Below are 15,393 nucleotides of genomic sequence, written 5' to 3' on the forward strand. Positions count from 1 at the left end.
TTCAGTTTAAGGACGAATTTCTCTATACAATCAATATATATTGTGTAGATTTATTGGATATAATTTCTTTTAACGGTTACAAGTTGATATGAATATGAGCTAAGATGCTTTTCTATGATTAACCACCAATGATGGAATTATTTTCAAATTCCATTTGTTTTTACAAGTATCTGTTATGATATGACTAATTTATTTTATTTTTAATACATTGTTCATACTCCGGAAAAATGTTGCCTGGTTCCGATTTTTTCAAATCGTAATATATTTGCTATTATAAATATTTTCAATACATTGTATTAAAGTTAGTAGATTCTCAGTTTTTAACGGTGTTACGCAATTTTTCATGTCAGATCATCAAATTGATGATAGATGTAAAATTCATAGTGCGTAAATACTGATACGTAAATACTTACGTTATTCATTTAAATAGTAGTGAACTTGAAACAGAACCGTGTGGAACTCCTCTTGTATACTCACTCATATACAAACACACAGGGTAATCAGGTTTTAAGAAAAGAGGTGGAATAGTAACTCAGTAAATGTTTAAAACCAAAAAGTACAAACAGATTTTTCAGTCGCTAATCGTATGCTGTATATAACACAGTAAATAGCAATTGAGATATTTTAAGCCCATAAACTGGTTTACCAAACCAATGTATTTTCCTTGGATATTCCCAGGCATTTAGGTTATTTTTAAATGCTCTGTAAAAATCCCAATTGGTCTATAATTTGAAGTGACTTTAGTGACTGGGATCCTGTGATGGATGAGGATCCTGTGATTGATGAAGAACAGGAAATTTCTAAATATTTGACAATGTCAAATTATTTATATATATATATATATATATATATATATATATATATATATATATATATATTTCACACAACACTAAAATGAGGTGTGCCCGATTTAAGCTATGATGTACTGAGATGTCTGGAAAACAAACCGTTGACATATACATACGTTGATATAATATAAGTTGACATTGGGAATATTTGCGCCATTGCAGTTCAGATGAGAGCTTTCTTATTTGAGTTCTGTGCTTCAATATCCGTTAAGTATTGTTCGGATTTGTGCGAAGTTGCTGTGGGAATTAATACGAAACTGATTATGTTTTGAATTTTTATTGTAATTTACATTTTAAAAAGTATAGTCGTGTTTCTATAATGAAGCACCTGCAATATTTTCTCGGTTGTTCACGTGTGCATCTTTACGTACAGATTAAAACACAAATGCAGTTCTTTAAAATTTTTAGTTATTGATAAACTGGAAGATTCATCTAATTTATTTCAACTCCTTCTTGGGGAAGCCACCAATACTTTTACTTTGGGAGTAATTACTCAGCCTTTCTTGAACGTATTCTTGAACAGTCATCAAATGCTGCTGAGATTTAGAGATTTTTGTTCCACCTTCCTGATAATAGAGAGCTTCTTCAAGCCATATGAAACAGATTTACCCTTCTCTCTGTGGGCGGGCATTATGCTGTGATTGGTGGTCATCAGATAACATTACTACAGGAAGGTACTTTGTATTATTTTTATTTCTGCTCATGTGTTCTCAGTTTGAACTCAAAATATCACTACACAATCTGCCTCACCCTACAAAATCAAGAGTAGTGAAATTTACAAAAATGATGCTTCTTCTCAACTGCACCGTAAACAGGTGCCATCCGATCTGGTAACGTACCGTCCAGATGTAACCGTACCACTATAATCACCCTTATAGTGAGATATCTTCTAGTGGACTTCTGCATTCATTGATTTCAGCAGTATGTCCAGTAAACAAGATATAGGAAGTTAAGTTATTTTCCACTAATCACACCTAGCTCCATTCCTATATTTATAAGTCTCTCTATTCAGTGAATATTAAAAATTAAAAATACATTAGGAACAAATCATTAAATACATTAGATAAAGGCAATATTTTGAAATGAAAACTAATACTTTTTATTTTAAAATTTAGCTAATGGTAAAAACGTAAACATTGCAATCACTCCGTAGTAAAATATAATACCTAAAACTGCAACTGCCGTCGTGACAATGAACTAACTTCCAGGCGTTATACAGAGACAAGCCAATAATGACAGGACATAAGAATTATATTTATCTATCTATACAGTCGAACACCATTTTATATAGTATAATACGTACATAAAGTTCGTACAAAATAAAAAATAAAAGAGAAATTAACAATAATATCATACATAAGAAATTTATTAATAGACAAATAGCGCCATACTGCAATATAAATCCTAGTAACAGCAAGAAATGTGTACCAATGAGACAATTACGTTAATGTTCGATAAGAACAATAGAATAATTAATAATAATATTTAAAAAGATGCATGTAGGCTATAAATCATGAGCAAAATTGGAAAATAACTTGAATTTTTAAGAGTTAAAACATTTAATGAATCAATAATTATAAGTACCGTGTTGAAAAATGTATAAACACTATAAATAAAGAGGAAAGAGCGATAATACTATTTGATATAAAAGAACTAATAGAGGGAATGAATTGAAATGTAGTGAAAGAACTTAATTAAGTGGTGAAGCGCATTACAAATGACATGGGCAAATAGGTTGATTAACAAACAAATTACTCAGAGTGAGATTAATCATAGTACAAATCAGCACACATACACATGCAGCCACGCATGCAAATCGTACATCAGTCAACATACACGCAATTGTTAAATTCCAGGAATACAGGCAACCAACACATGGTTGAGATGCAGCTACAGTACTTTTCGTGAGATTCGACTTCTCTAAAAATACATAGCATTTTTAATAATTAACAAAACTCATCAATCTTGTTTAAATCCTGGATACTGTATTGTAGTCACCCAGTTACTAACCCGGAAAATCTATCAAATGTTCTGAAGAAAGTTATTTGCAGAAATAAATTAATTCTATGTGTTCAATAGAAATTCATTTATTTCTTGTTAGATTGCATTGATTAGATTTAACCGAATTACCGATTAGCAAAGTTTACATAGTTAACTTACTAATACAACTTACCTTACAACTTACGTTTGTTGTTAGATGGCATTGGTTAGATTTAATCGGATTACCAGTTAGCAAAGTTTACATGGTTAACTTACTAATACAAGTTTCTAATGAAACAGAAACTTGGATGTTAATCGTCGCCACGGTATCAACGCATTCAACTTTGCCTACAAATATCCCTCGAAGGAAGAGCAAATCAGTTAGTCTTCGTAATCACTTATTTTTAAAACCACAAAATAGATGGATAGGAGTATTTGACACCTCGTCCAACAGGATTGATTCATCTAAGCTGCTCTACATATCCTCAGAATCGTGTTTGTATTTCCTTGGTACAGACTTCAGACAACTTTACAGTATTCCAACATGGAGCAAAACATTCTTTGGATAGTACATTGAACTTCGTAGCTTTTTCACCAAGTTCATATTTTGAGCTTAGGTGAATAAGCATAGATTAATTAGGGTCATACCAGGGGTTAGCTGAAAATAACACCCCAAATCACCACAAATGTTACTTTTCATCGATTAATCGAATGTTCAATACTTTAGTCCTTAGGCGAGCCTATTTTCATCTCAGATAGCAAAATATATTAATGAGTATTCTTTAAATTGATGAGTTTACACTGTGAATGTTGTAATGCTCATTGGTGTTTAGCTCCAAGTAAAAGGAGTTATGTTTAGTAATGTAGCTAATGCGTAAATTTACGGGCAATCTATTTCTCGGTAGACTATTTTTAACAGATACAGAAAGAAGAGTTCTAAAATCTTTATGTTTGTAATATTTATAAACGTTCGTTTTGGGGGCTTTCATGGTGGATTTTTTATATCTGGTGTCTGGGAAGCCCTTCCACCCCAGTAACAACTACTCATAATACATTAGATAACCATACATTTATAAGGTTATTTAAACACTTATATTGAAAATTGTGTTCTAGTTTTAATCTACTTTTACCAGTTTACCTCTCGTTATAGCATTGGCTAGATTTAACCTGATTACCGATTAGCAAAGTTTACATAGTTGCTGATTAATAGCCTATAAATTAACTTACAACTTACTTGTTGTTAAAGATCATTGGTTAGATTTACCCGGATTACCAATTAGCAAAGTTTACATAATTACTTACTAATACAACTTACAACCTACTTTTTTGTTAGACTACATTGGTTAGATTTCACCGGATTAACAATTAGCAAAGTTTACATAGTTTACTTACTAATACAACTTAACTTGTAACTTACTTTTGTTGTTACTATTTAATGTATAAATTCATGGAACCAGTAGGGATAAGGTATACGGTTATAATGTATAATGTTAAAATTATAAGTTAATTATAATGGTGTATACATGAAAAGTATTATTCTTATCTTCCATGGTAAAAGTTATTTCGTAATCTAGTTCTTAATTATATTTTAATGCTATTCGATGTTAATATGGGCCCACCCCTTTGGTGATTCAATATATACTATCATATAATTTCTTATAATAGTACATAATACGTAGAGTAGTAGATAAACAACAATGAGGTATGAATGGTTATATATATTTTTTAAGTTTGAGGTGAAATATATGATGAAACATCATCAACCTCTCACCCGGCCTTAGGATCCTACACGGTCTTAAAGTAGCAGACAAAGTGGAAGAATTAATATAAGTTTTCGGTTTAATAATTAATTCTGTAATGGAATGAAAACGTCTAAAGTAATAAAATCTAGAATCTTACATGTGTTCGCTCTTGCAAAGCCAAATAACTCAGTCGTCAATATAAAATAAGTCATCCCGCTAAAGTTCCTATTTTCAATTTATTGTCATTTTAGAGAGAAGAAATTGGAAACATTTTAGATACTGTAACAATTTATGCGCTCTTAAACGATATTTAATGTCCGACAAAACTTTGGTCACATATTGTTCGCTGGCTCGATAGCAAAAACTGTTTCCGCGTTAACTTTATGACTGACATAACGTCGTTTTAGGACTTATTAAACGGGATCAATAAAACTCAAAGTAGAGTAGTGTCTGTGACGGTGTCGCCAGCTGGGAGAGAGACGGCGAGCTGTCAGCACGTAGTTCGCCGTCAATCCGAGAGATGGCGGGGTGGTAGTAATTAGTGTGGGCTGTCGGCGGTAGGTAGCAGGTCTCGCGCTGTCGGCCACTAGCGCTCCTGCTGGCCCTACGCCGAACACGACAACGTTCTGCTAATAGCCGCGATGTCGACTTTTATTGGCTTTAGTGTCGTCAACTGATTATGTAATAAAAACATGTGATGCTGCCAATTTATTGGTCCTAAACTGTTACAAATTTACTCTCTTTCAATATAATATCCCTTACATACATTTAAGTGGCGTGTACAGACTTGTATTTTAAATTTATTTTCTCCCCATTTTTACTCTCCTAAAGTTAATCATTATTCTCATCCACACATAAATTTTAGTTTATTGTAAAAAACCATGATAAAAATTAAAAGTATCCTAATTTAATCTACTCCAATTTGGGTGTGTTTATTCTTTCGTTTATTTATTCTAATGAATTATTCAAAACAGATGTAAGTGACAATTTAAATGTTACCATGAGTTTCTTTGCAATTAATTTCTCTCTATTTCATTTTTAGACCTGATAAAACACTTTCTTCGGTCATAAATCACAATTTATTGTTAATTCATTTTGTAAATCTCGTTAAGCATTTTCCCTCAGCAAAAATAATAAAGTGTCAACTATTGCCTATATTAAATTATAAATCCAACAGATAGTTGCAAAACTATTGGTACTTTTCCCAAACTTCAAAATCAGAATCTGACACCTAGGAAAATACAAGAACGGAGGGTCACTTAGGAATGTCAATGGTGAACATGCATTTTTAATTAATTAAAATTCTCCAACTCAGTATGAATAAGAATACGCATTATAATGGAGGGAAAATTGTAATTAATGTATTTGCAATTTATGTGATAAAAATAGCATGACCGCTCAAAAGCATAATGTTACCTTATCTATGCAGTGGTCAATTTTCATTTTAGGTGGTAAAATATTCCAAAAAGACTGTAAAAAGTCATGGCCAGTTTGTTAAGAAACTACATAAATTAAACGGTAAATCGCTTAAAATTTGAGAATACGGTGTCTTACAGATAAAAATTATCTTTAAGTTAAAATATGGTTAGTCCTTTTTTTAATAATAGGCTTATATTTACTATATACAGGGTGATTCATAAAAGGTGTGCAATATTTCAGGACTTGATACAGGTCATCAAAACAAGGAAAAAACTCCATTGCACATGGGTCCGGAAATGTACCGTTTACTGTCTGTCTGTCTGTTTGTGTTTTTCTTGTAAACCATCATAAATAAGAAACTACAAGATACAACGAGTTGAAATTTTGTTCCATTTGAGAAAAAGATACCTAAAGTAAGTGTACCAAATTTCAACTCGTTATCTCTTGTAGTTTCTTATTTATGATGGTTTACAAGAAAAACACAAACAGACAGACAGACAGTAAACGGTACGTTTCCGGACCCATGTGCAATGGAGTTTATTCCTTGTTTTGATGACCTGTATCAAGTCCTGAAATATTGCACACCTTTTATGAATCACCCTGTATAGTTGTATATTTTAATGAAAACAAATAGTATTGGTGTACGTGACTACTTTTCTTTAAACAGAGATAATTTTCAACTTAATAGATTTTAAACCACATTCATTGCTTGAGTAAACCTGTCTGATACTAATTCATTCTCTATCAGATCTAATGCATATTTGATGTTGGTTGATTTTCAAAATGAGTGTTTATATATATATATATATATATATATATATATATATATATATATATATATATATATATATATATATATATATATAATAAAGTAACTAATAGAAGGATATTTAATTAACTTTTTTACTGTGCTGAAGTACTCGTACATGAAGAAGGTGGACATTATCTACTGGACAACAAATGGGTTTAATGATATTGGGGACACGTAGATATTTCAATGAGAACGCAATATGGGCAGTGCCGGGCCGAGCCGTGTGTTAGAGGCGCGGGCGGCGGCAAGCAGCACTTGGCTGCTGGCCTAACGATTTGGCACCTCCCAAACACGCTATTTTTAACCCACTTCCTGTCCCTGTGTAAATATCCCCCTTGACTACTAGGGTCGCTTGGATATATATAGCGTCCAGGTATCGGGGAGAGAGTACTGGAAAAACAAAACGCGCTTGTTTCCATATTCAATTGCCGATGTGTCTTTTGCGGTGAAATTATGGACAGCTACTACAATTTAAGTGTTTTGCTAAGTACGTAGTTTCCTTAAGTCCGCATTAAACTACTCTCGGACTGATTTAAAATGTTGTTTTGTTTTTTTTATAAATAAGCAGCCTGAATATACACAATTGCCCGATCAGTAATAATGTTTATTGTACTTAAATGTACAGTGAATTATTGCGAGTTACTTGCTGACAAAATCATTGATGGCAACAGAAGATTTCTATGTTTACTACATAGATCGTTGAGAAATATAGTAAAAATACTGATTATATGAAACACACACAATTAAACCTGTTTCGGGAAACTTAATTGAACTTGGAAGATTGCTATTTTTGCAAATTAGATTAAGTAGCTTGTTTTGACGAAATCTATGTTTGTGCTGATCCATGATTAGCCCATTGTTATATTCATGCAAATTCCTATTTGTTAGGTAAAACTCACATTCAGAGTACAAATATATATCTAGGACCATCAGTAAAGGACATTTTTAAACTTTTGTATTAGGAAACTATTGGTTTTAGACGCAGTGAAATCGATATGCCATAGTTTGTTTATTTATTTTGTATTCAATATGACTTACAGAGCAGTGCATCTCTACACCTCTATACACTACAGTATTCTTTGTATGTGTTTTCGTTTAGATGCCTTGATTAAAAATGTAATAACAATTGTATGTTACAGGTGTAGTGCGCAGTGTATGTGATCGGTTCGCCGTGTGATCGTGTTATTGTGGTGAGTAAATTTCTTCTCACATCTAACTTTACTTATGTATATATCCATATACGGTATATATTCTTTATAATATGCTATTACTAAGCTCATGGTGTTGCATTACAACATTAATATTTACATCATACACAACAATAACTAATAGTAATCAAAAATTAATATGCAAGTCACCTATATATAATACAGGTAGAAATCGAGAATAGCATGATTCTAAACCTAAAAATACAATAACATATATGGATTTTTTAAATTTTAATCCAACGGTTTAACTATTATATTGCATCTTTTACCAATATTTATTGTTTACTGGATGTAAAAGAATTATGTCTGTCTATAAATTAGGTTTATAGTATTCAGACACAAATGTGAATGAATTATTCATTAACTTGATCTTATATTTAATTACCACTAACATACCAGTTTTATTATATTTTACTTCTGATACGTTAGGATTTGATATTGTATTTTATTATGTACTAACACAATTATGAATGTGGTTAGTTACTCCAATTTAAATGCTATTGTCAGGCAAACATTTTGTAGAATATTCTCTGTTTTGTACAGCCTGGACTAACTAACGATCATGAAGAATTCTTACATATTATAACTTTATTATATTTTCCCCGTTTTATCTTATCGACAGTAAAAAATGACAATTGGATTATATTGAATGATTTATCCTCCCTTATTTGTCCGTTAACTTCAACACTATAATCTGTTAACCCCATTTAATATTAAATCCACAGTATAAAAAATCATGGATTGTAGTAACGCTATTAACGATGTAAAGAGCTTATGTGAATAATTACAATCACTTTTAATTTTTATAATTGAAGTATTAAATATACTTGAAAAATATTTGTAGAATGCAATCGAATAAAAAAGAACTTTATTACGAGCACGCGTGTCCATAAAATGATCTATTTATAAAATAAATCACTAAACGGTTTCATTTATAATCCCATTTAATAATATTAACGGTTATGCAATAATGTAATGTTTGTATGTACACGATAAAATGTACAAAACTGTTCTTGGATACAATTCGTTCAAATGTTCGCATTCGTCCTGTTCTGGATAAATAATTTTTTGTATGACTTTTAGCTCCCCTTTATAGAAATAACCAGGTTAGTAAACAAAATTACTAAAAGGAAGGGTGAAATCAAGATACAGAGTCGTGGATACTAGGAAATAATTGGATGAGTCCCTCGTGTATTGTACAGTTTCCAGACAAACCCGGTTTATCCAAAGGAGAAACGGTCGGACGACTTCAAAAGGTTTCACTGACTTATTAGTGAATACTCCGTTTAGCTTAGCACTTTTACAAGGCGCGTATCAGTAAATAACTGTAGATGGGCCACCACACTCGGCAGTTCACAATTAAGTGTTAAGTGTGCGAGGTGGTGTGGATCGGACTGGCACATCCAGTATTTATGGTAATTTGGAAATAGCGAACCATGCATTAGGCTAGGTGCCATAGGAACGCGGCCAGAACACGAGTTATGGGGCCAACCCCTATAGTGAGCGTTAGTCAATTTATGTGGAGACCGTGCCAGTAGGTCGAAATTACCCGGTTTACGCTGACAACAGGCGCAGCGGCTTTTCACAGACAGGTTAGAAATTATTCGTGAATCGATCAACAGCTCCTTGTGGCGTTTATTCCCAATACCGACATTTTTATGCTCACACACTGACAATTAGTTTCCGCTGTGTATGGTAAACACTCAAGTTTAGCGTATTCCCTAATACACACCTGTCTTATACGAACCACTCTCAACCTTATATAAGTATTGATTTCAAGGGACATCAAAATTTAATATTGCAAAAACATTATTCTATTTCACTTGTGTTGATTTCGTCGTATTACACTCAATAAAACCATCAATATACCGGATGTTTCAAAACTTTGATAAAAATAAAAAAATTGTTAAAATCAACAAAACATTTTTATTCATAGATTCTATCAACATACAAAGTCAACCCAAGTTTCGTTACATTTAGTTGGTTGGTTAAAAAAATATAGATTTTTCGAAATAAAAAACATGCAGACGGACAGATAGTAAACGAAACTAGATAGATCATTAGTTGTATTTGGTTTGTTATTTTCCATTTAGTCCATGGAATGATATTCAAAAGTTAAAAACCAGACTTTTGTTATACCCTATGTATCGGGTTCAAATGTGATCAAACCCTCAACCGAGCGTTCAACAAAAACTATTAAAACTTAATATGTTATTACAGCTTTTCTTACCCAACCTTATAATTGAGAAATACAACAATCACTTATATTTTATATTTAATGTATCTTTTAATGATACGTTATGACATTTAGCTCTATATAATATGAATTTCTCAATCCACGTTTGAAACTAAAAGTGTTACGTAAAAGTAACAGCAAATTAAATTAATGTAATTTTTATTATTACGATTCACTTATAAAAATAAACAATGATTTTTGTTAAACTTTAAACTCGGTTCTCTCGGTCTTGTTAGTACTTGGTTCTGTAGTAATCTTACTAGAATCTACAATTACTATACTATAATTAATAAAGACGTCAAAATTGAAATAGGCTGGTATTAAAGTGCACATTAAGGTAATAATAACTTGTTACTTCAAGCTCATTTTAAGACACACATACATAATTTCTGGATGAATATAAGAATTGGGTTTATGTATAACACCCAGTACCTCTTCTTCCCACTAAAAAAAGTGAACATAAAAGATACTTTTCATATTCATTACTTTACGCAATGTTAGTTCATTCGGCAAAAAAGCAAATTTATATTCATTATTATTCAATTAAAAAAAAATTGACTATAATCATAAAATATCGCATTCTATGAAACAATAATACGTTTTTCATAAAGTTAAAACATGTTTATAACCCTACTATGTATGTATTTTTCGTATACATACATACTATTGCACAGTGTACCCAAAGGTTAATACATTTGTCAGAAAAGAGCTGTTACTAAAATCCCTTACATAGCCGTGTTCTTAATTGATATCTTTGATTGTATTCTAGGAGCATTACATTTTTTGGCTTAGCGTTAGTGAAGCGTATCACTCGTGGGGTTAGAACATTTTCATAACTGACTTTCCGCAAGATATTTCAAAACTGATCTATAGAGTGGAAATTTTGCATGAAGCTTCGTTTTTATACGAAGAATATTGAGTTCGATGATAATGTATGTCACGCCGCGGAATTCGGCTGAGTCTCAGCGAATATTTTGTTACAATGGTCTTATGGGTAACCATGATGGTAACAAGAAACTGGCAGAATAAATAAATGTGTAAACGAACTCAATACATTAGTAAGAAAATTAATTATGTGACATATTAACTCATGCAATCTAACTATCGTGACACATACAACAATATTTTTATAGTTATTTGATGGGTAAACTTTTATTATTTAAGCACTGACGCGAAATTTCATTTAACGAACAAAAATGTGAATGTATCATGTGACAAGGTGCTGTAAGAAATATTTCTTCTCTTGAAGTGAAATGTTGCATGAAGCCATTTCTAAAAGGCATGAACCAGTTCTATAATGGTACACATCCAACCATAGTACTTGCCTGAGCGTTGTTGAAGCCCATCACAATGGGGTTCAAACCATTTCTCTAGTTTTTTGTCAGGGATAAACATATCTATTTCGTATCGTTGTCTGTCAATAATGGCATGAGCTATATAGATTTGAAATGTTACATTGAACCTCAGCGATGCCAGTTACGTGACACGTGTGTGGCGTACACCTACCTTGTTTCTACATAGACAAGAATTATTTCAATGGTAGTGCATGTCCTACCATGAAGTTTGGCTAAGCATCATTGAAGCCTATCACTTAGTAGGTTAACAACATTCCTTTTATTGGGAGAATGTAATAGTTTCTTTTCTGTACGATGTCTGTCTGTCTATTTGGGCGCAGGATACTTACGTTGTATACGTTAATGTATTACATTTCAATGATGGAACTAAATAAAGAGAACCTATATAATATTTTGAAATCAGATATGTTAATCTACTCGTCTAGACCAATAAAATTACTAGTCGGGGAAAATAGAACTTGCTACTGAATTATGGTTATCTGTTTTCAATGGTTGCCAAGTTCTCGGCACTAAAAGCTAATGGGGTTAGCAAGGGCTGCAATCAGAACTCCATTGCGAACTCAGAGCTTGAGATATGTTGCTGTTAAACAATTCACGTAGGTTCAATGTCTACATGGAGTTGGACGGAAGCCTGCTATCAGCTTACATATCCTGTTATGTCAAATAATAAATTGTGTCCTAATAAAATTCAATTCAAATTGAGTCCGGGATCATTCAAAAACACACAGAATCGGACACCATTTAGTAATTTTTTGGGTTAAAATGCCATCAAGCGGTTGTTTTTTACTTTATCATGCTAAACAACAATTAATCATTTTGGAGAAATTCAGTTATTATTTCTTTAATATTTATTTCATGTAGGCCTAAATTTTAATGCAGTCAGGGTCTTTATGATTTTGTCAATATTTCTTTATTAAAATAATTTTAAATATTATGTTTAATAAAAAATATCTTGAACATATGAAACTAATACTTAAACAGATGGAATTCACGTAAATGATTCTGATGTGCATTGAGTTTTGAACGCGATGGAGCCTACTGGTAGGATGCAGTGTAGACTTAAATAGAAGCATAATTAATAATTCCATATCCATAAAATTCTATCAAAACCATTAACCTTATTTAATTTCATGTATTGTTGACGTATACTAGCTCCGCCTGAACTCGAACTCGGTTCTCTCACATTCGAGGCGATTATGCTGGTATAATACATGCGTGTGATAGGAAAATATGTTACATAGTGTACTTAATATGTCTATTGGATGGGGTACCACACAAAATAAATAACATATATTTTATGTTACATACTTTACAATTTCCAAGTATTCCTTGAGTCGGGAAAAAAGTACTAATTTTATTTACCAGCAACAACCTATGAGAAATGTGAATGAATAAGTACTGGAAACGATGGAGTTGGAAAGTGAGAGTACTGTTAGAGGTAAGTGTTAATGTATTTTCAAGAGCCTCACTTTGGGGAGCTGTACCACTTCGAGCATTTCTTGTATTGGGCACAGTTGTCCGTCTCACACCTTGTTTCAGGAATAGAACTCACGTTTTTAATATTATTCCCACAGGTTTATAGCTATTTCTTCTCATTTATTACTGTTACCACAATCATCTTGGGATACCTACACATCTCTATGATATTGAAGAAATATATCGATCAATATTAATTATACACTTACCTCATTGCAAAATAAGAATAATAATAAAACCTCAATATTTTGACATGCCTGATATACTAACGTTCCAAATTACTAGTATCTAAATAAGTTAAGAAACACTCCGGAAGAAAGTATCTTTAACACCAACAAATTGTATGTCATTTTCAGAATTGTCTGCCATTCGATTAAAATTTACCTCACATTACTAGGTCAATAATACTTAATTATACTTAAATAAGTATAAGAGCAAATTTTGCAATTTAAGCTTCTATTTCAGTTGAATTCTAGAAGCAAACCGAAAGTCCAGCTCCACACGTATCACACGGTGAGTTCAGGAAGGTGATTAGTTTATACAGTGTTGTGCATTTCATATACCTGTAAGAGTATTTACAGAGAAGACTTTAGGAAAGTGTAGAAATTACATACGAAGTGCACGCAAAGTTTTATTATTGTTAGTTAATTTTTTTAAAGTTTTTATTACTATAAGAATTACAATAATATTACAACTACTAATATTTTCCTAAGTTATTATAAAAATTAATACGTCAATAAATCAACGTTTACTTTTAGTTGGAACATATTTGAGTAATCCTAATTAATATAGTCTTATAAGGAATTTTTCTGTTCCCTTTTAACATTAGGGACAAAGTACACGAATATATACTTATTGGAAACACACAATCAGTAAATTTATCATACATTCTTTAATGGTTTATATACGTAATCTAAGTGTTTTTTATTTTAAAAATTTAGAAATATTTTAGAATGTAACGTAAATAAAAAAGAACCATATGCTTTGATGACTAACTGCAGCAAATAATTAATTCAAAACCAATATTTTATTTGGTACCATTATTAAATTGTATATTTAATATGTAACCAGTTAAAATACTAAATTTAATGTACTTGCCTCTAACTTATATAATTTTTTACTTTTACTTACTAATTAAATAAATTTCTGGTATTTTGATGGGAATTCATTAAATTTTCTAAAATGATCTTTGTACACAGCGGAAATACAGCAGAAAAATAGTCTGTCTGTGTATCTCTGTGGGAAGAGGAATTGTTGCTGACGTTTAAATGGTTAAACATTTCTTAAGTTGAATTCATTAATGACTTGGAAAATCGAAACTTCAGTTTTTAGCCGATTTTCTTTTTTTTATATTTTACTGTGTTTTTGGAAAGTTATCTATTGATAACTCAAATCAATTACCTATGTTAATTTAGATTGTGTATTTCTGAATTTATAAAATGCCAAATTTTAAATGGAACCTTCGGTGATATGTTGGAGAGAATATTTGCAAAATGTATGACAAAAGTGTAGCAACCAACCAAACCATATTTTAAAATATGCTTGTTTTTCCCCTTTTTATCGTCTGGGACAAATATTGATCATTTTGGTGTTTTAAGGTTGTTCAACAAAATAGTTCGTTGCTTTCTGAAAGAAGATCTATTTATAAGTGTTATAAAATGGCGTGTTATAAACAGAAAACTATAAATAATCATAAACATTCTTATTAATGTGGTATACACTGATCCTCAATCATTTAGTACAACTGTAAATGGTCCAATGTTAACTATTCACAATATTTTTAAAACAAGGAAACGAACTCATCTGCCCAAAATCAACATAAAAACTAAAAAGATTTTGAATTAGTACGTTCCTTTTTATGTATTAATTTAAGTGGTTAAGACTTTTTTTTAATGTTTTGGTTAACTGTTATGAAATTACGATTTAATTTTTTGAATTAACGGTTTTTATCTAGGGTACCAAATATAAAAAATCTGTGTTTCGCCCATCTGCCCATCTGCATAACTGCCTCTGTTTGTATGAACAAGGTGACATTAAAACATTCGTTTTTACTGAAAATAACTGATTATTTCACACTTTTTCTCAAAAAGCAATGCCAGATCCGAGTTTGCATACGTGCTTATCTAAATTGTATTCTTTTTAAAATAGTTAAGATAAACGGTTTAATTATCACCCGAACGATAATGATATTTCAAAAGTATCATATTACAAAAATATATACAATCAATATTTCTGTAAGTTTAAACTTTAAAAATACAATTACCGGGTATCAAAAAACACTACAGAGTATATTCCGTGAATCTTCAACTGTTTTATAA

At 31.4% G+C, this 15,393-nt stretch overlaps 1 long non-coding RNA gene across 1 annotated transcript in view; it reads left to right on the forward strand.

The window, feature by feature from the left end:
- The window catches only part of LOC124369807, a 145,776-nt gene that overhangs the window by 46,708 nt on the left and 83,675 nt on the right, over positions 1–15,393 (forward strand). The window contains exon 2 of the long non-coding RNA XR_006923098.1: positions 7,940–7,990. This is a non-coding gene — a long non-coding RNA (uncharacterized LOC124369807). The remainder of the gene's footprint in view (positions 1–7,939; positions 7,991–15,393) is intronic.

The sequence above is a fragment of the Homalodisca vitripennis genome, chromosome X, assembly GCF_021130785.1.
Source record: "Homalodisca vitripennis isolate AUS2020 chromosome X, UT_GWSS_2.1, whole genome shotgun sequence".
Taxonomy (NCBI): domain Eukaryota; kingdom Metazoa; phylum Arthropoda; class Insecta; order Hemiptera; family Cicadellidae; genus Homalodisca; species Homalodisca vitripennis.